The following is a 22,252-nucleotide window of genomic DNA, read 5'->3' as shown; positions in this document are numbered from 1 at the left end:
AGATTTTGAAGCTTTTGAAGTCCACATTGATACTATTGTGTTGCAAGGTTCCCAAGCGGAATATGAGGCGCTGTTCTTATAACCTTCGTGTCATCGTTGTGGCACTGCAGGAGGCTGAGGATGGACATGCCATCTGAGGAATGATAGGGGAGTTGAAATAGTTTGTGACTGGGAGGTGCAGTTGTTTAGTGTGAACTGAGCGTAGGTGTTCTGCAAAGCGGTCCCCAATCCTCCGCTTGGTTTCCCCGATGTAGAGGAGGCCACATTGGGAACAGCAGATGCAGTATACCACATTAGCAGATGTGCAGGTGAACATCTGCTTGATGTGGAAAGCCTTCTTGATGGCTGGGATGGGGATGGGGGTGAAGGGGGAGGTGTAGCACTTCTTCCAGCCCCACCACCCCTGCACTTTTCCCTGCAACCGCAGGAAGAGCTATGCCTGCTCCTACACCTCCCTCCTCACCCCCATCCCAGGCCCCAAGAAAACCTTCCACATCAAGCAGATGTTCACCTGCACATCTGCTAATGTGGAATACTGTATCCGCTATTCCAGATGTGGCCTCCTCTACATCGAGGAAACCAAATGGAGACTTGGGGACTGCTTTGCAGAACACCTATGCTCGGCTCGCACTAACTAACTGCACCTTCCAGTAGCGAACCATTTCAACTCCCCCTACCATTCCTCAGATGACATGTCCATCCTGGGCCTCCTGCAGTGCCACAACGATGCCACCCAAAGATTGTAGGAACAGCACGTCATTTTCCTCTTGGGAACCCTGAAGCCCAATGGTATCAATGTGGACTTCACAAGTTGGTGTAAAGTGTAGTTGAAGGATGAAGTTTAATCCCCTGCACTCAAAAGAGTTCTGAGCCATTATGTCACTGGACAGGATGGACAAATTCTTATTAGGCTGAAAGAACAAATTGAAGTGTATATAATGCTTTTGCACACTTCCTTTATTAGAGATAAAAGGGAAGCTGTTGTTTCATGTGACACTGTGAAAGAAGTCCAGGGGTGCTGACAAGTTGGTAACTCTGTTTTACATCATCCTACATTTTAATTCCATTTGAAACTGCAGTTTAGTGTAAGTTGTCTTTGGTAGGATCTAAATTTGGTTCAGAAAAACTAAGAAACTTTGGGAATTAAATTAGATTTCATATTCTAATGAAGTGATCTTGTGTAATGATGACCATCATTACAAAACTTTATCAAAAATTTTAAAGAATTCAGACCCTAGTTGTCTTTTATTTTGCTTTGAATATCTCTGCTCCACCTTTGTCTCACCAGATTAAACTCTGAGGGACCTAAAATTCTAACATACAGTCTGCCCTCTGTCAGGCTTTGAGGATATTGTGAAGCTTAAAATGCACAACTCTTCAAATATATTTTTACAGCAGTTTTGTAGCATTCTATAGATAAACAACTACGTATTCTTTAATATTGACAATATTACAGTATAACCTGCCCAGTCAGTCGAAACTGATGGAAAAGTCACAGTGCCTTCCTCACAATAAGCTTCGGGACCCGTGCCAGCTACTTGCAACTAAACTTAAATAACTTGAGAAATGGCAGCAAGCTGGTTAGGAGTGCTGTGGCCTTACTTGGTTATCTGAGAGAGGATGACTAACTTTATGAGAGGCCCTTATGACATTTATTGATTGAATAAATGATGAACATTTTATTAAAAAAAAATTAATGAACAAGAAAGTTAATAACTTCAGCATTTTTCTAGTTTGTAAGATAGTTCTGGAGTTTGTCCTTTTGTGTCGGCTGTAACAATTGTTTTCTTAAGCAAATGAAGGGAGGAAGTGAGACTCAGGCATGTAACTGAGGCATAGTTCTGTGGGCATCATATTACTACTGCTGTTTTGGTTCACATCCTGCTAAAAACATCTCTGGTTTAAAAACAGGCGTTTTAGCTAGATCAGGGATTTCCCCAAGACCAATCCCCAACCACTTAGTTTAGCCTGACATTCTGTGTTTTGATTGTATCTCTTCTGAGTAAGTTCAATAGTGAAAATGACTCTTTGAGTGCTGCCTAGCAGGTATTGACATAGCAACACTACTCTGGCTAAGTGATATTCATATAAGGTTTACTGAAGCCGGATGAACCTACCAATGTGCTATTAAATGAATAGGTTTGACATTGTATATGAAGTGTCTGCCAGTGAATCCTATAATTAGTAAATATTCTTAGTAAGTACATTTTTGTGTAGTTGTAGTGATATTGAAGACATATTTGAAATGAATGCAAGTGGGTCATATGGTATACTGTGCTTACCACACGTTCTGCTTACAAAGATGCATGGATCTTCCTGTTGTAACCAATACATTCATAACGGTTCAGAAAAGATTTACCAGGATGTTGCTGGGAATGGAGATTTTTGAGTTGTAAAACTAAACTGGATACAATGGGACATTTTTCATTGGAGCGTAGGAGGTTGAAGATTGATGTTATAGAGATTTATGAAATCACGAGAGCACAGATAAGGGGAGTAGCCAAGGTTTTTTCCCCTGGGGAGATTGAGTTCACAAGTAGGTGGCATATGTTTTAAGTTGAGAGGAGAAAGTTTTAAAAAGCACATGAGGGGCAACATTTTTACACAAAGTGTTTCATATGTGTAATGAACTGCTGGAGGAATTGATGGATAAAGGTCCAGTTACAACATTTAAAACACAGTTGGATAATGCAGTGATTGGAACCAGGTGGATCTTGTTGACTATGAGATTCTTGATTGGAGATAATGGGAACTGCAGATGCTGGAGATTCCAAGATGATAAAATGTGAGGCTGGATGAACACAGCAGGCCAAGCAGCATCTCAGGAGCACAAAAGCTGACATTTCGGGCCTAGACCCTTCATCAGAGAGGGTCTGATTGGGTTTGTTTGCCTGGGCCAATGGGGAAAGCCCTGGATGACCAATAGAAACAGGAGATTTTAGAATTCCCTCAGCTCAGAGGACTGACTCTGAGCTAGCTGTCTACAGCCACTGTAAGTAAAGGGTGACCTGGTGATGGGATACTGGTGTCTGTTTAGTTATTTTAGATAAGTACATAAACAGGAAAGGTTTTGAGGAGAATGGGCCAAACATTGGCAAGTGAGTCTAATTTAGTTTGGGAGCATGGTTGGTGTGGACTAATTAGGCTGAATGTTCTGTTTCCATACTGTATAACTCTACATACAAATGTGGGTAATTCTGTGTCCCTGTCCAAATCTGTTTATGAGACAGTCTTATAACTTATCCCTGTTAAGTATGAAATGGCTATAAAGTATTTTCAGTTTTTGCTTGGAAAATTTTAAGCCCATTTGCCTGGCTAGAAGAGTTTGGATGCTTAATTTCTACCTTGTATAGAGTATCCATGTGGAGAATAAAATTGGACAGAGTGTAAGCAAGCGTATGACATAAATCTGCAATGTTCCCACTGGCCTGACTAAGTTAATTTTAGGACTTTGGAGTACAATCAGGGAGAGCAAATGTCCAGTATTCATTAACTCCTTACTAAGTAAGCATGCTTTTTAAGCTGTGATTTAATTCAGCTGTTTAGTAATGTTGTTTGCATTGTAATTGTAGCTGGACATGACAGATATATACAAATTTAAAAGTTGAATTGATAAGTGACTTTTATTTTTTCACAGGATAAGTGCATCTCTTACTAGGCCAGCAGTTATTACCCATCCCTAATTTCCCAGAGGGCAGTTAAGAGTAACCCACGTTACTGTGGGTCTGGAGTCACGTGTGGGCCAGACCACATAAGGATGACCGTTTCCCTCGCTAATGGGCATTAGTGAACCAAATGGGATTCTCTCACAATCAACAATGGTTACTTGGTCATCATTGGGCCCTTAATTCTAGATTCCCTTTTCTTTGAATTCAAATTCCATTGTATCCAATTTGAATATCAGATACTGAAGCCCAGATTTTCTTACTGGCGTAAGGTGAACATAAATGGTATTCTATTTTACTTGGGCATCAAAGTAATAGTGATAGTGAAATAGTGGTAATGGTAATGTCACTGACGTAACAATCAGAGGTCTAGGTTGAATTTACCTGAAAGTTTTATCTAAAGTTAGATTACACTGATCTTTGCATGTTCCTTGGTTCTAGTTCCAGAACTTGCCTTTTTAAAAAAATTGTTGACTTAGGTTCTGCCTCAATCTCTTTCTAGCCCCTACCACTCTTGCTAGTGGATTTCTGACATAAAGAGGGAAGCATCTGCAATGTTGCTTCACCAGAAATTGAGATTCTGGATTTTAATCACAATGTTTCAACTGCAGACTTAACAGGAACATCTTTCCACTGACTTTACATGCAGCCACAACTGAAACTACTCTTGAGAAGAATCTGTATTCTGCTGCATCAACCATCGTGACGGAGCTTCCCAAAGTCAGTGGTATGCTAAAAGAAGGGCACAATCAGTAAGTATGAAAATGAGGAAAATGTTACAAAGTAGACAATGACTTGCCCTGTCTGTCAATTTCTGTTGTTTGAGATTTTAAAAACTCAGTTAATTCAATCACCAAATTGGTTTATGGTAACTAATTTACTTGCAGTACCTGTGATTGTAGAGAGAATAAAATAGCCCTATTCGGAGGCTTATTTTCAATGAATAAGTGACTGATCTAATGTGTGCCTATTCCCCAGAGTAATTAGACAATGGTTCTTCCCCATGATTTGTTTAGCTATTGTCCCTAGCTCCTTTGGTTTGAGGTGCCTGGACACTGGGAACAACTTCCCTCATCATCTTTGAAATAGCATCATGGGATCTTTTACATCCATCATTGAGTAAACTGAGCCATAGTTTAACTGTTTGTCTGATGTATTAGACCACTTACTTATTACGTGTCCTCGGTTTTGAATCCATGCACAAACAATTTAAAAACTCCAACTTCAAAACACGTTTGTGTACTTTGAAGACCTAAGTTGTGATAAATAAATAATTGCCAGTGCTTCAAAACAGTTAAACAATTAAAATACTTTGTTTGGCTCAGGCATCTGGCATTTAAGGCCTGGGCTGGGAATTTCAAAGAGCCGTATGGTCAGGAACTGGTTCAGGTGGAGTTTGAAAGTGGTGTTTATAGAAATTGTGTTGGCATTCTGATGTCTCCAGGGTGACTTCAAATTTTCAAAGGGAATTCTCAGTGCCAAGAAGGCCCATTGGCAAATTAGACCATTTGAATTTGAAAATTGAGTCATGATCACCTTGTAGCTTTGGAGCAAGTTCAGGACGCCACATTGAAAATCTAGCCCCTGGACTTAAATCAGGCCAAGACTGAGGGGATGAAAGCCACTGCTGTCTAGTAGAGTAGAGTACTATGTTTTGAAAGCAGTGCTAAAAATTATTTCAGAGTACAGTTATATAGAATCAAGGGACTGACTTCAGCAATAAATGGCCTAAAAATTATTTAGACAATGACTGGAAAAATCAGTATTTCTTAACTCAAATTGTTCCTAGAGTTATAGTGTCATAGAGATGTACAGCACAGAAACTCATCCGTGTCAACAAGATATCCTAAAATAAATCTAGTCCATTTGTCAGCATTTGGCCCGTATCCCTATGACACCCTTCCTATTGATGTACCCATCCACATGTCCTCTAAAAGTCATTGTACCAGCCTCCACCACCTCTGCTGGCAGCTCATTTCATACACGTACCATCCTCTGCATGAAAGTGTTGTTCCTTAGGATCTTTTTCAATCATTCCATTCTCACCTTAAACCTATGCCCTCTAGTTTTGACCCTGCTACTCTGGGGAAAAGACCTTATCCATGCCCTCTTGATTTTATAAACTTATATAAGATCGCCCCTCAACCTCCAATGCTTGGGAAAATAGCCCGAGCCTACTCAGTCTCCGTCTACAACTCAACCCCTCCAACCCTGGCAACATCCTTATCTTTTCTGAACCCTCTAAAGTTCACAACTTCCTTCCTATAGGAAGGAGACCAGCGCTGAATGCAGTATTGCACAAGTGGCCTAACCAATGCCCTGTATACCCACAACATGACCTCCCAACTCCTATTCTTGGTGCACTGACCAATAAAAGTTAACATACCAAACACCTTCCTCGCTACCCTGTCTACCTGCAACTTTGCTTTCAAGGAACTTTGAACCTGCACTTCAAAGTCTGTTTGTTTGGCTACACACCCCAGGACTTTATCAGTAAGTGGATAAGTCCTGCACTGATTTGCCTTTCCAAAATGTAGCACCTCATATTTATCTAAATTAAACTTCATCTGCTACTCTTCAGTCCAGTGGCCCATCTGATCAAGGTCCCATTGTACTCTTGAGATAACCTTTTTGGCTGTCCATTTTGGTGTCATTTGTAAACTTACTAACCAATCCTCCTATATTTATATAAAATAACAAAAAGCAGTGGACCCAGTAGGGATCCCCGCAGCGCACAGCATTGTTTGTAAAGCCTATGCATTTTTAAGATTAGCATAAAACTGAGTCCTCCATTACTAAGTAGAATCGTGCAACATAGATGGACACTACTGAGCACAAAGTCAATATGAAAGCTATTTGTAAGAACTGTCTAGATGCTGGGTAGACCACATTCCCCTGCTTTGTTGTGAGCTGTATGCTGTTGGCATTCTTTAATTTATTTGCCAGATACTCTTCTAACAACAAAATTAGAACAAATTTCAACAAGTATGCTAAAGATATCTTGACTGAATAATTCGCCAGAAATAAATTTTGCATTGTAACTGACGAATATGCATCAGGGCTTGCCAAAATGGCTTCTGTTTTCTCAGATAGCCAGGATAGAATCATAAAATCACTACAGTGTGGAAACAGGCCATTCAGCCTAAAAGTCCATACTGCCCCTCTGAAGAGCATCCCTCCCAGAACCACTCTTTCCCTGTAGCCGGGCAGCTCCCATGTTTACTCCAATCTAATTTACACAACACTGCACACATGGGCAATTTAGCATGGTCAATCCACCTAGCCTGCACATCTTTGGACTGTGGGAAGAAACCGGAGCACGTGGAGGAAACCCACACAGGCACAGGTAGAATGTGCAAACTCGACACAGACAGTCACCCGTGAATGGAATTGAACCCAGGCCCCTGCCACTGTGAGGCAGCAGTACTAATCATTATGTGACCGTGCCACATAGACAAGACCAGGTGAAGATGGTAGATTTTTCTTTCCTAAAGGTCCTCAGTGAATCAGTTGTGTTTATAATAATCACCACTGATTGATGGGATTAAAGAGATGATTAAATTTATCAAAATAAATTGATTGATTGAATTTTTGAAAAAAAAATCACAAGTGTGATTTGAATTGATGTCTCAGAATACTAATCTGGGCTGGATTACAGGCCTTATGACGCTATCACTACATCACCATTTCCCTTTAATAGGAGCAAAACCAGTGCCATTTGTTAAGTTGATATGACATTGGGTACCCTTGGCTTAAACCATCTATCAGGACTTAACTTCCCTAGTGCAAAGCTCAGTATTCTAACAGTTCCACAGTTTTCCTAAGGGAATTGGATTCTATACAACCCAAACACAGTTGTTTGATCCATCTAACCAGACTGTACATTTGCTGATGTACTCAGGAGAGAGTCTAACAGTAGGCCTACAAAAACCTAAAACTGCATTTATAATGCATGAAATGGGCTTGAGCTGTTCCATTTTGTGGCTTGGAGAACCAATTTAGATTGGATTTCCCAAAATTTCATGGCCTTCAGTTGTTGTGGAGACTTCACATTATTGTTCATATGAGCATGTGAATTTGGAGTGGGAATGGATCAAGTGACCCCTTGAGTCAGCTCACCAATCAATAGGATCATGTCTGATCTGATTACCCTATGTTCCCATCTATCTCTGATAACCATTCACCCTTTTTTTTAAAATCAATAATCTATTTCTGTTTTAAAAATATTCAGAGACTCTGCTTCCACTGCATCTTTAGTGAGTGAGTTTAAAAATTCACGTTGATCTATGAGAAAAAGGATTCTCTCATATCGCTGTCTTTAATAGGCAGCCCATTATTACTGCATAGTGACCAGCCCTAGTTCCAGATTTTTCCACAAGATGAAGCGTTATCTCTCCGCTCTGTGAAGACTTCTCAAATCTTATATGTTTAATTTTACCAAGATGTTGATGCAATGTTCGTACAATATATGCTCATGCGATAACAATAGGTTTGTGAGAGTATCTTACGTTTTTCTGGTTATAACACTTAACCTCAGTAAATTTCCAGTAATGCAAATTACTCCATCTTGGAGCTTGGAACCTCAGAGACATAAATCTTGAAAATAACAGAAAATAAAACTGAAAGTTGGAAATACTCCACATCAGGCAGCATTTGTGGAGAGAAAAACTGCCTTAATGCTTCAAGTCTTTCATCAGAACTGCGCAAAGTTAAATGAGGTTTTGTGCAACAGGTGGATGGGGCTGTTATATGGTGGAAAATGAGAGGTTGTATGAAAGGAAAGTTAATCCTACAGGGCTGAACTAAATGAAGATGGGATCAAAAAGAAACAAAAGGTGGAATCTTAAAAGGGTGTAAGCAATGTAGGCTATGGTGAGATATGTAGCAGAATCAGGTAAAAAGTATTGTAAGGTACATCTCTACATTGAGATCATATATCTCAATGTTTTGTGCTGTTCACAAGCAATATGGCTAGACGGTGGTAAGATGCCAATTGACAGAAATAAATGCTTATTAAACATGCCTTGTTAACACTACAGTTTGCCTTTTATTATTCATACTCCTTATCTTCCTAAACTCTCCGAACAAGCTCTACATTAGGACAACTCAACAAGAAAATCAGATTGTGTACCTGGTGGATTTGTCTCACCACTTTTTCTGATCTACCTCCGTCAGCTGTAACCAAACCACAGCTCAGATTAAGAGACACTGGTACCAGCCACATTAAATCTTAATCCTTTTGGACATTGGCATCCAACAGCTATTGGCCCACCTTGACTATCTTGAACATTGGCTGTGTGATCTGTAAGCACATACTTGCAATGCAGGGTACATCAGCAACTGCATTTTGAAGCGGACATCATGGGGAGGCTTGCAGAAGTTACAAGTCAAAAGAGAGGAGGAGAGCACCGCCACCAGTGGTTTGACATGCCATTCAATGAATGATAGTGATCCTGGCATTAACGGGAGTGTGGCACTGCCATTAAGAGTGATCCTGAAGCATTTGGCAAGACATGGATGTTTCACCCTCTCTGCAGAAGCAATCCTGATTTTGCTTGTGAGGGCCAGCAGTCTCTTGTAAGGGCTGAGGAGCCTGATGTACAACACCCCTCCGCCCGTCCAACCTCTCCCTTCTTTGTTATGCTCTGTAGAAAAAGTGGGAGTGAAAGCGTGAGAAGGCATTGTGTGACATGGCTGCCGGTTCTGATGCATGAGGGAGAAAGATAAAAAGGATATACCAATAGACTGAGAAGGGAGCATGGAGAGCATGCAGCTTTAGTGTTATGGGCAACTGAGGAATGAGAGCAGGTGAGCAAAGATTTTGCAGGCCACAAAGACAGTGCATGAGCTTTGGTGGCAGGAAAGTGATAGTGAGTATGCAGTGGCTGAGACATGAGTGTGGCATTTACCTTGGAGTTGCTGAGCAGGCCATTCACCTTCTTGCAACACTGCTAGATGTTCCTCTGTGCCCTGGAGATGGCACTGACCTAAGCAGTGACCACAGGTCAGGCTGGCAGGGTCTAGTGTCATGGTCTCCTCTGCCAATTCTACAGGAGACGACAGTCTTATTTTACAACACCCCGTTAACCAGGATCTCCAGATCCTTGTTGAAGAATCATGGTGCCATCTTCCGCTTCTCTGACATCTTGTGGACACATCTTTCAATTAGCAATGCAGATTCCACATGCCAGTACTTATATGTATGTTGTGCAGTATTTTAAAAATAACAGAGGAGTGGGCACGGGAAATTAATTTGTCAAGTTTCGTAAGATAGGCCAAAAAGACTCAGTAGACCTTCTGGTGACAAATCATCAAATGCAATTTGGACTTACCCAAAAAATGTAAGATTTCAGCCCAAATGAACAAAAATGTGTATGCTGCAAAGTGTGAGAGAAAAAAAGAAAAAATCCAAAATAGACAAACGGAAACAAATGGAGCAGAGATTTTTTAGGTCATGGAATGTGGGTATTAGTTGCTAGCCCAACATTTGTTATCCATACCTATCTTGGCCTTTGTGAGCATCTTAAAGTCAACCACGTGCAAGGCCAGGTTAAGTAAGGATGGTAGATTTCCTTCCTTATAGGATAGAACAGCTAGTTTCATTGCTGAAATTAATCATACTAAGACTGACTTCTGTTTTCAAATTTTTAAATGTTGAATTTAAATTCCAACACCTGTTATGATTGAGATTTGAACCCATGTCCTCAGAGCATTACAGATGCTTCGGGATTACTAGTTGCTTGATGTTTTCACAATGCCACCCTCTCCTCCTGAATGGTCTGTAGATGCTGACCTCAATCTCTAAGTGACTGCAATATGCTAGCGAAATTCAGCACTACTTCAGTGCTGCTCCTTGAACCTATGCAGTATGTCACTAGCACATTGCAGTCATTTGAGGATAGAAGTGTTAGCATGAGAGCAAAGGGGAGGATTAAAAGAAAGTCCGCTGGAAGCTCAAAGACATACTCATGAATTGAGTGGACATGTCCTGCCAAGCAGTCACCACATTGTGAGCAGCAAATGCAGTAAGCCACATTGAAAGATGTGCACATAAATTGTTGTATCAGTTGAATGGATTGTTTGTGGCTGTAGATTGTGAAAAGAGAGGAAGTGAAAGGTCAGGTGTTACATCTCCTTTAGTCATATGTAAAGATGGTTTGGGAAGGAGATGTGGTATTGGTGGTGAGAAGCAGGTGACTAAGGAGTAGACCAGTATATATGTCATGCAGGAAAAAAGACTGGTGGACAAGTTCACAGTGACATTTCAAGTGTGTTTCCCCTCTGACCCAGGTCTCCGTTATACACTGAATCACGGTATAAAACCTGTAATACTGAAGCTGGTGTGTAGCCTATATAAAAACAATCTCCAGACATCAGGACATTTGAGGTCCATCCTTGAACTTTTTGCTGTAATCCCCTCCGAATTTATGAGAATCCTTGTGTTACTTCAACTCCGTCCACTTTTGCATTCTGATATAATTTGCTTAGCCATTGGCAGTGAATCTTCAGCTATTTTATGTCCTAAGCTCTGGAGTTTCCTACCTAAATGTCTCTTTAACACATTTCATAAAATTTTATCTCTTTTGTGATGCCTTTTGCTGCTGGTCCTAGTGACATCTTTGGTTCACTTTCTGCTTTGTCTGATCATACTCCTGTGATGTGCATTTAGACATTTTACTACATTAAAGGTGGTATATGACGCAAATTTTGGCCAATCCTTGCAAAGGAAAAAAATGTTTAGATTAGATTTCCTACAGAGTGGAGACAGGCCCTTTGGCCCAACAAGTCCACACCACCCCTTGAAGCACCATCCATCCCCCTATAACCCACACACCCCTAAACACTGCGGGCAATTTAGCATGGCCAATCCACCTAGCCTGCACATCTTTGGACTGTGGGAGGAAACTGGAACGCATGGGGAGAACGTGCAAACTCCACACACAGTCGCCCGAGGCGGGAATTGAACCTGGGTCCCTGGTGCTGTGAGGCTGCAGTGCTAACCACTGAGCCATCGTGCCAGCCACGTTTATGGTAAAGGTTAAGTTAGAAGGAAGAAAAGTTAAGGAAAAAGGTTTAATATTATGAATTTAATTATATTTGTTATTTATTTAAAAGCAAATTGAACATTTCACTGTTATATTGATGCACTTATGAAAGTATGGCTCACTGCAAACTCAGAATCCAAGGATAGATTACACATCAGTTCCTTTCCATGCCTATCAGGCATTTTTAAATAATGCACAATGGAGAGAACTCTGCTATTAAGTAGGAACTGACTCGAACAATGTAGCAAGACATTATTGGTGGCATGCTTCAATTTCCATCATCAGGTACTGTATAATTGAAAGAACTAGACATAGGATGAAAGAGAGAAAGCTGAACATTGATTGACTAACAGGCTCTGGTTTTGTTTCATAAATTGACACTCTACTAACCAGCATGCCTACGCATTCAGAATCCTTAGGGAGAAAGATCCATTCACCTTCAGCAAGACAGAGTAATAAATGTTTAGATGGCTTGTGGAAGAAAAATAATTGGATTAAACTCAGGGAGGCATCAAAACAGAGCTGAACATTTAGGTAGCTGATATACAGAAATTCCATAGGGGAGATTCTACAATCCACTGTTCCCAGTGGGTCACAGTTTCCACAGGTAATACATCTTGGGAAACCATTAATATGCAAGCCCATGATTTTTCCATCCATTATAATTAGTCATCGCGTCATTATGGCACGGGCACAAGCCACTTGGCCCATTAAGTCCATATAGGCTCTCTATAGAGTGTCAGTTCTACAGTCAGTTCCATTCCCCTGCTCTATTACCATAGTCCTGCAAATCTATTTCATTCAAGTACCTATCCAGTTTCCTTTAAACTGTTGATTGTCTTTGCTATTACCAAGGTATGTGGTGAGTTCAGGAAATTACAGCTGCTGACATAGCTGAGTCACTCCTTGTAAGACTCATTAAAACTCTTTTCTTCTTTGCAGGCTGCCAGTTGCAATTATCACTGTGTATTTCACAAGAGGTAAATTTCTTTGTAGTGTAAATGTTAATAACTAATTTAGTGATCTTGTGACTTGAATTAATAATCCAGAGATTGTGTGTTCAAATCTCACCGGGTCAATTGGAGAATTTGAGTTTTGATTTTTTTAAAAAATGTTTTGAAATAAAATGGTGGTCTCAGTAAGAATGACCATTAATCTGCCTCATTGTCCTAAGAGCCCAACTGGTTTATTGTTGCAGATCAGGGAAAGAAGCCTATCATCCTTCACCAGTCTGGCCTAACTGTGACTATAATCGCACACCAGCTGCCCTCTGAAATAGTCTTACATACCATTCATTGGGAAATACAATAAATTATGCCCTTACCAGTGATACCCGCATCTTAAGAATGAGAAATATGGAAACTTGGTCACTTTTTTTGCATGCATCTACTTCCACCTGATAGAGCTATTAGCTAACTGTATCAAAACTGTCAAGGTTGGAAAGTATACTGGTTCTGGAAGGACACAGATTCTGCAGTTATATTTTATAATATTTCTACCTGAAATTCTGCATTCAAGATTCACAGTCTGATTTTCTGGAATCAGTTTCACTTATACCAGACTGAAATGTGCTCGAGTTGAGTGCCCCTTTAGCATGCCTCATTGGTTAGTTTTTTACTCTTAATCTTCAGCTCAAGTTCTTTGTCCTACAAATTACTGAATGCGAAGTTCATAGGGGCCTGAATTTTCACTTCTCCAATTCTGGACCCGGCACATTTGACCAGGGAAGATGTGGCCCCAGATGTTGAGGTTTTTGTTTGAGTGAGGACAAGTGTTGTGAGTGCTGTACCTGGAAGGGTACAGAGGTAGTCACAGGGACTTAGGATGTGTGGAAGCACATTGGTACTTTGTCACAGATGTGAAAAGAAAGCAAAAACATCCACATCCCTTACCTTCCACACTCAACATACTCCCCATGCTAATCCACACCATTCCATGATAACTGTCCCTTCCTTGGTTCCTTCATTTACTCCATGCTAACCCCCTCCACCAGCAAACTCCCAAAACCCCTCATTCCATGCCAATCTATACCCTTATATCCACCCCATGGCCTTTATAGCCATGTGTCAATTTTTGCTCCTTTACTTATCACCCATGACCCTTCATAGCCTCGAAGAATACTTATGCCTCTCTAACCACCCCATAGCCCCTATGCCAGCTTTGTGTCAGCTCATGCTCACACCCAACATCATTTGTATACCTTCATGCCAACAGTATCCACTATTGGCAGACCTCAGAACCCATAGCAAGTGGCTATTGATAAACTTCTTGTTTAAACCAGATCATCTAAACATCCCACTCACTATATTTAACATTCCTTAATTCCGTATATGAAGAAGCATTTGTAATTGGATTTCCATTTCAAAGGCTTCATAATCTCTTGGAGCTGTCATTCATACTTCCAAGTGACTAACACCCTGCTGTGGTCGTGATTGGTTGTAAAATCTCTAAATCAGCAGTATTCCTATGATGACAATCCTCAGGTTTATGTTAACAAGCAGGGTAAGAGAGAGAGCATATTTTTTTAAACACAGTTTTAAAAAATATTTAAAGGGAAAGTGATTTAAATGTTTTAGTACCTTTGTTGGCTCTCTTAATGTTTGTAATGTACTTAAGTTCCTTTTCACACACAATCATGGCATTCTTAACACTCTTAAAGGACACTGGCCCTCTCCCAAGGATATTTTATAACCATATCCAAAAGGTTAACATATCTGTTTTAAAAAAATAAGAGTTTTTAGAACTTCTCCTAGTATGAATAAGTAGCTTTTCCCACTCATTGGGAAAATCAGCAGTGTGAAGGCGAAGGCCAAAGCCAGCAGTTTTACCCAAAGCCTGCTCCATCTGTGCTGCTCTCCATACCTCTCCTGCAGAAATGATGGAGACAGTTTTGGGGGAAGTATTACAGTTTAGATCCTTCATAGCCATTTCGGATAAATCAGTGACTCTCTCTGTCTGTGTAAAAATTCAGGTCACAAGTGAAAAAAGGAGAATGGAGAAACTGATATCTTGGTGATCAACAAGAGATTTAAGGATGAAGAAAAACAGAAGGAGGATAGGAATGGAGGTAGAAAGAGAAACAAAAAGGTAGTAAAATAAGAAAAAAAAATACATCTTAAAAATGATATTTTATAATAAAACCATGTAACAATTTACAAGAATGAGACCACAGTTTTATTTGTTCCTTTCTGGGTTTCAATGTTTCAGTGGCATTGTAGGAATGTAAATCTTTTAATTAAAATGATCTTTTCACCCTTAACTGTTGTGGCAAGTTTCATTCATGTTGACAGTGCAAATGCAGCAATTTTGTGAAACTCATAGGGAGGAAATGGTGGATTGATGCAAATTGTCCTACAATTTGAGGAGACTCCAGTCATAACTTCCTTGCCACAGATGCTGTTTATTGTTACCCTAATAAGAGTGCACACATTGAACGGGGTGTCATTTCTCGAGCAGATTCTGGATCATTGTGCAGTGGGTATCAGGGTACTGTTGACAGCAAAAAGTGCTTGTACACTGATCTTTGAAAGGTAGGATAGTGACACTCATTTTCAGGCTGCAGACCCTTCCTTATATTTGAGAAAGTCCATTCAGGCCAACGATTCAGAAACCAAATTCAAGAGCTTGACTGTGGCTAGAGCAAAACAGTGCCCAGTAGTTCTTCTACTCTTTTATAGAAAGAGCTGCTGTGCTGCTATAACGAGAGGAACTAGCACGTTCCTCTTTGCATTGCAAGGCTGTGGTTTGGGCCTACATCTAGCAGATGCACTATAAATATAAATTCAGCATGTAGTGACTTCCTCTTATTAATCATGGGTATGAGTGGACATGCTAGAAACCAAATACCCATCTACACTGACAAAGAACCTCAATGGTTTTAAGGACATTAAACTAGTACTAAGAGCTTACTGCATCTCAAGGGCTAACTTCTTAACTGGACAAGTTGGAAATTCCTCTGTGTACATACATAGATATACTACTAAATTCTGGTAGCAGAATTCATCTTAGCATTTGATGAATTTTTTTTTACACATAGGTTCATTTGGGTGTTGAAATAATCTTTCATAATTAGTTTACAATGTTGGTTATTCAACTGGCCCATTAAATGTTCATACTTCTATTAGTCAAAAAGTCAGCAAAATTTGAGGTGATGAATTAGTTATGAGTCCACTGTTTCCTCCCCATGAGTACAATAAAGTACATAAGAACTAGGAGCAGGAGTGGGCCATCTGGCCTTCGAGCCTGGCCTGCCATTGAATAAGATCATGGCTGATCTTTTTGAGACTCAGTTCCACTTACCCGCCCGCTCACCATAACCCTTAATTCCTTTACTGGTCAAAAATTTATCTAGCCTTGCCTTAAAAACATACAGCGAGGTAGCTTCAACCACTTCATTGGGCAGGGAATTCCATAGATTCACAACCCTTTGGGTGAAGAAGTTCCTCCTGACCTCAGTCCTACATCTGCTTCCCTTTATTTTGAGGCTATGCCCCCTAGTCGTAGTTTTACCTGCTAGTGGAAACAACCTCCCTGCCACCACCTTATCTATTCCCTTCACAATCTTATATGTTTCTATAAGATCTCCCCTCATTCTTCTGAATTCCAACGAATATAATCCCAGCCTACTGAGTCTCCCCTCATAATCCAACGTTCTCAACTCTAGAATCAACCGAGTCAATCTCCCCTGCATCCCCTCTAGATGCTAGTATATCCCTTCTCAAGTAAGGAGACCAAAACTGCACACAATACTCTAACCAGAAGAACACCATTTACCCCTACTCTTGGTTTTCTGCCAGACAACCAATCCTCTATCCATGCCGATACATTACCTGTAATACTGTGCAACTTTATCTTTTGTAGCAGCCTCTGGTGTGGCACCTTGTCAAATGCCTTCTGGAAATCCAGATACACCACATCCACAGGTTCCCTGTTGTCCACCATGCAAGTAATGTCCTCAAAGAATTCTACCAAATTAGTTAAACATGACCTACCCTTCATGAACCCATGCTAGGTGTTCCCAATGGGACAATTTATATCCAGATGTCTTGATATTTCTTCTGTAACGATAGATTCAAGCATTTTCCCCACTACCAAAGATAAGCTAACTGGCCTAAAGTTACTTGCTTTTGTCTACTTCCTTTTTTAAACAGCAGTGTTACATTGGCTGTTTCCAATCTGTGGGAACCACCCCAGAGTTCAATGAATTTTGGTATATAATTACTAGTGCATTTGCTACTTCCCCATCACCTCTTTTAGTACCCTGGGATACATTTCTTCAGGGCCAGGAGATTTGTCTACCTTCAGCCCCATTACCTTGCCCAGCACTGCCAGCACTGCCTTCTTAGTAATAATGTTAGTTTCTTGGTCCTCACCTGCTATAACCTCTTGCCATCAGTTTTCGGCATGTTATTTATGTCTTCCTCTGTGAAGACCGACACAAAATAAATGTTAAATGCCACAGCTATTTCCTCACTCCCATCCCAGTTATTAAATCGGCCTTCTCATCCTCTAAAGGACCGATGTTTACCTTGACCACTCTTTTACGATTTACATATTTATAGAAAATTTTGCTACCTGTTTTTATATTCTGAGCTAGTTTACTCTCATAAGCTATCTTACTTTTCTTTATAACTTTTTTCTGGCTTTCTGTTGGCCTTTAAAGATTTCCCAGTCTGCTCGTTTCCCACTACTCTGTGCTTTACTGTCTGTGGTTTTTTTTCAGTCTGATAGTTTCCTTTATTTCCTTAGACATCCATAGCTGACTATCTCTTTTCCTACAGTTCTTCCTTATCACTGGAATATACTTCTGCTGAACACTGTGAAAAATCATTTTGAAAGTCCTCCATTGTTCCTCAATTGACTCACCACAAAGTTTCTGCTCCCATTCTACCTTAACTAACTCCTGTGAGATTATTAATTATTCCTGTTTCATTACATAGGACTAGATCTAGGATAGCTTGCTCCCTCGTAGGTTCCATTACATATTGTTCAAGGAAATTATCGCGGATGCATTCTGAGTCCCTCCTCAAGGCTGCCATAACTGCCCTGGTTTGAACAATTGATACGTAGATTAAGATCCCCCACGATAATTGCTGTACCGTTTTCACATGTATTAGCTATTTCTATGTTTATTGCCCGCCCCACCACGATGTCATTATTTGGTGGCGTATAGACCACACCTATCAGTGACTTCTTCTCCCTCCTATTCCTAATTTCCACCCAAATGGATTCAACCTTTTTGTTCAGTAGAACCTATATCATCTCTCACTACCGCCCTGATATCATTCTTAAAAATCAGAGGGACACTACCTCTCTTACCTTCCTATCTGTTCTTCCGAACAGTTTGATATCCCTGGATATTTAACTCCCAGTCATGAACATCCTGCAACCATGTCTCTGTAATGGCCACTAAATCAAACCCATTTGCCATGATTTTTGCCGTCAACTCATCCACCTTGTTGCGAATGCTTCGAACATTCAGATAAAGCGCCCTTATGCCAGTTTTAGCACTTTCTTTTTGAGTCCTATCACCACCATTACTAACAGCTCTTGAGTTCTTCCCTTTAACCTTTTTCTTAATTTTCAATGGAGTTGAAGCTTCCTTGTTACCTGCTAACCTGCTGCTTTGCCTTCTATTAATTGTTATTCTCCCTGTATGCTCACTCCTCCCTTCCACCCTACTTACTAGTTTAAAGTCCTATTGACCATCCTATTTACCCTTTTCACCAGAACACTGGACCTGGCCCTGTTCAGGTGGAGTGTAGCCCAATGGTATGGATCCTTCCCTGTCCCAGAACTGATGTCAGTGCCCTATGGAAAGGAAACCCTCTTTCCCACACCACTCTTTTAGCCACGTGTTTACTTCTCTGATCCTCGCCTCCCTATGCCAATTTGCACATGGCTCGGGCAGCAATCTAGAGATTATAACCCTTGAAGACCTGTTTATAATTTTGTTCCTAGCTTTTCATAATCTCGAAACAAGTCTTTTTTTCCTAGCCCTGCCAATGTTGTTTGTACCTAAGTGGACGACAGTAACTGGATCCCTCCCCTCCCTCTCTAGCATCCTCTCAAGCTGATCAGAAATGTTGTGTGCCCTGGCACCGGACAGGTAACACACCATGTGGGACTCTCTGTCTTGCTTGCAAAGGATACTGTCTATCCCACTGATGATGGAATCCCCTACAACTACAATCTGTCCTTTAGTTCCCCCCTCTTGAATGGCTTCCTGAACCATGATGCCGTGGTCAGTTGACTCATCTTTCCTGCAACCCTGTTCCTTATCCACGCAGGGAGCAAGTGCCTCATACCTGTGGGAGAATGTCAAGGGCCGCGACGCCTGTGTTCCTGTCTGCAGGGTCCCTCTACCTGTCTCACTTGCAATCACATGCTGCTGTCCCTGGCCGCTGATTGAATTAACTTTAGTTAATCTACTAGATCTGACTGCCTCCTGGAACACAGCATCCAGGAATCTCTGTCCTTCCCAGATGTGCCGCAGTGTTTGGAGTTCGGATTCCAGCTCATCAATTTTGAGCTGGTGTCAACATGTCAGTGACAAATTGTAAAAATGCCAATAAAGCAGCACAGACTGGTCAGAACTAAAAGGTTGGCAATGTGGAATCTCAAAATTCTTACAATTGACACCAAAATGCAGAAAATATTTTAATATTACAGTGATTCCTGATTAATGGAGTACACAGACAAGCGACTCCCTGAATTTGTAAGTATCTGCAATCAACCATGAGATCGTGTGCAGAACAGTCACATCTAGTTTCCCTACCCATTCTTCCCACTTGCATTTTCACAGCTTCTAGAGAGAAAAAAATCAGCTGACACAACAATAACTACTTGCATGTCATGTGGTAAAATGTCCTAAGATATTCCACAAGAATGTAATCAGATAAAAATTGAGACAACTAGAGAATCATCTGTTGGGACAGATATCTAAATAATTAGTCAAAGAGATAGGTTTTAAGGAATTTCTCAAAGGAAGATGGAAAAGCAGAGACATTTAACAAAGCAATTCCAGAGCTTGAGGCCTAAATCGCTTGAGATTTGGGTGGTAATAATGGAGCAATAAAAAAGATAATTTGCGAGAACCCACAATTGAAGAAGCACTGTACTCATGGAGGTTAAAGGAAAGGTTAAAGGTTAAAGTATAGGGAGGGCCGAGGCCCTGGAGGGATTTGAAAGTAAGAATGAACATGTTAAGATTGAGAGAGTCAATGTAAATCAACGAGCACAAGGGCACTGTGTCAATGAAACATGAATACAAATTAGAATGTGGGCAACAGAGTTTGGATGAACCCAAGTTTGCAAAGGATACAAGGTGAGAAACCAGCCGGAAGTGTTTGAACAGTTAAATCTAGAGAGAATAAAAACGTGGGTGAGGTTTTCCACGTTAGATGAACTGAAGCAGGTCTGTGTACAGGTGACATGATGGAGAGGGCTGTAACTGTTCTTGGTGACACACAAACTATGGGATTGGAAGGTCAGTTCAGGGTCAGACAGGACAGGCAAGCAGTAATTGGTCTGATTCAGCCAGAAATGGTTGACAGAAAGCTGAACTCAAGTCAGAAGTGGAGTTTGTGATGGAAACTGATGTGACGGCCTTGGCTTCAGTGTCTCCTGTGCTTAATCGGAGATTTTGCACATCCAAAACTGGCAGTGAACAAGCAAACTGACAAAACAGAGGTAGAGAAGGGATCAAGAGAGATAATATTGAGGCAGTGCATTAACGTTGATGTGAAATTGGCCATCTATCGGAGTGATGTTGCTGCTTAGCAGCATGTAGTTGAAAAATAGGAAGTTAGTGGTGGAGCGGTGAGTGGATAATCTTGTGCAAGTCAATCTCTGGCTATGAATTGATAGGTAGAAACTAAATCTAGTGAGTGCAAGTCAACTCAGACAGACAATGAGGTATGTTCTTGGCAAGAGAATGCACACAGGTCGACAATGATGAGAAGGAATAGTTATTTATGGTTATTGCAACACTAGTGTCAGTTGTGACTGACAAAGCCTGTCTTGGTGAGGTGGCAGAACTGGGACCCTGGTGTCAGAGTTTCAAACATGAAATTATATGAAAGTAGAGCACAGCTGTGAGTAGCAACAGCACATTCAAGGACTTTTAAAGATGACAAGACGAATAGAAATGGGAAATTAGTTTGCAGGACAGAAGAGTCTATTGTGTTGTTTGTTGCAATGAATTGTGGTGCTGTGGTTTGAAATGGAAGGGTGCACTTCCTGAGAAGGTAGAACCTTTATTATATCAGTTATGATAGGGGTACAAGCTAGGTACTCAGCAGTTTAATGAACAAAGCGTTCAGCAGTTGGTAGTGCTTTTCATGGACAAAGTGAGCTTGGGAAGGCCATGAGGTGGGATAAAACAGAGTATGAAACAGAAAAAAAGTTCAGAGCTATAACAGGGAAATATTTTCCTTGTACTGTCCAGCCTATCCTGGAAATTCACAATGTTGTATTTGAAATCTGGAGTTAGCACTGTAACATGGTATTTCAGAATGTTATACCTACTGTCCACAAATTAACAATAATTCTTAAAATACATTAATTAATTATAAATATATTGCCTATTTCCTCCTTCCACTAAGCTAAGTGACATCTAGTTTCTACCTGTCAGATGACCACAGCTTGAATACAAGTTGCTATTGTATGTTTACTGAAGAAAATTATGAATTGTTTTAATAAAGGTATTATGAATAGTGAATTAAGACATGACACGTATCAGAATGAATCTGAGTGTACTGAAGAGTCAGTAAAACATATCAGTCCATGATATTATATTTCAGTAGCCCCTTTCTACAATTAGCTTTTTATTAGGCAACCTATAAACAAGCAGTCACACCTGGTGGGTGTGGTCCCAGAGAAGAGCAACTCAATTTATGCCTCACTAGGACTTGCAGAAATAATTTGACACCAACCTTTTATGGGCCTTTTTGGTTCCATTACTCCTTCTGACCTAACATGGTTAATTGGACCTCAACCTCCATATTCCAAGATACTGATAGCACAACAGATCTTTTGGACAGATTGATGCTGGTGCTTTTACTTCATATGAATCTCCTCCCACTGCACCTTTTGTCCAACACTATCGTTTGTTTATCCAGCTTCCCCTTAGAAGCATTTAAGTTAGTGACAGATCCTTATAGGATCCCAATTTCCATGTTTACTGCAGGGATATGAATATCTGGTGGCAGGCTCCTTCCATAATTGAGACTGCCATACCACTGGAGTTAATGAAGTAGTAAGGTTGCTGATGCCATTATTGAGGGCAACCAGAAATGTTTGCAGTGGTTTGGAAGCACCAAATTTAAAAAATTGGTTGTAAAATACAGAAAAAGAAAATCTTTTAGGCGCAAAAATCATAGGGTGAAACATAAAGATTAACCTTGAACCTTTCTGTGTTTACATATAGTTAATGATTAGTTGATCTCCAGTGACTCTGATTACAAGTAGTCTTGGACCATCAGTGTATTTTCCAATATTTACCAGGATCCAGCAACAGCATAAATGCAGGTGCAACTTGCC

The 22,252-nt window shown here is 40.5% G+C and overlaps 1 protein-coding gene across 9 annotated transcripts in view; it reads left to right on the top strand.

Moving 5' to 3' along the window:
- The window catches only part of atxn1a (ataxin 1a), a 346,456-nt gene that overhangs the window by 83,155 nt on the left and 241,049 nt on the right, over window positions 1–22,252 (top strand). For 5 of the 9 annotated variants that reach the window (XM_059653506.1, XM_048555111.2, XM_059653487.1 and 2 more), the window contains exons 3-5: window positions 4,277–4,417; window positions 12,653–12,690; window positions 14,682–14,797. The exons of 1 other annotated variant lie outside the window; for it this stretch is intronic. The gene's annotated coding sequence lies outside the window, so the exon portion shown is untranslated. The remainder of the gene's footprint in view (window positions 1–4,276; window positions 4,418–12,652; window positions 12,691–14,681; window positions 14,798–22,252) is intronic. 3 more of the 9 variants (XM_048555103.2, XM_048555131.2, XM_048555149.2) reach the window with 3 other exon arrangements.

The sequence above is a fragment of the Stegostoma tigrinum genome, chromosome 2 (genome assembly GCF_030684315.1).
Source record: "Stegostoma tigrinum isolate sSteTig4 chromosome 2, sSteTig4.hap1, whole genome shotgun sequence".
NCBI lineage: Eukaryota > Metazoa > Chordata > Chondrichthyes > Orectolobiformes > Stegostomatidae > Stegostoma > Stegostoma tigrinum.
This window is presented reverse-complemented; position numbering and strand designations above follow the sequence as displayed.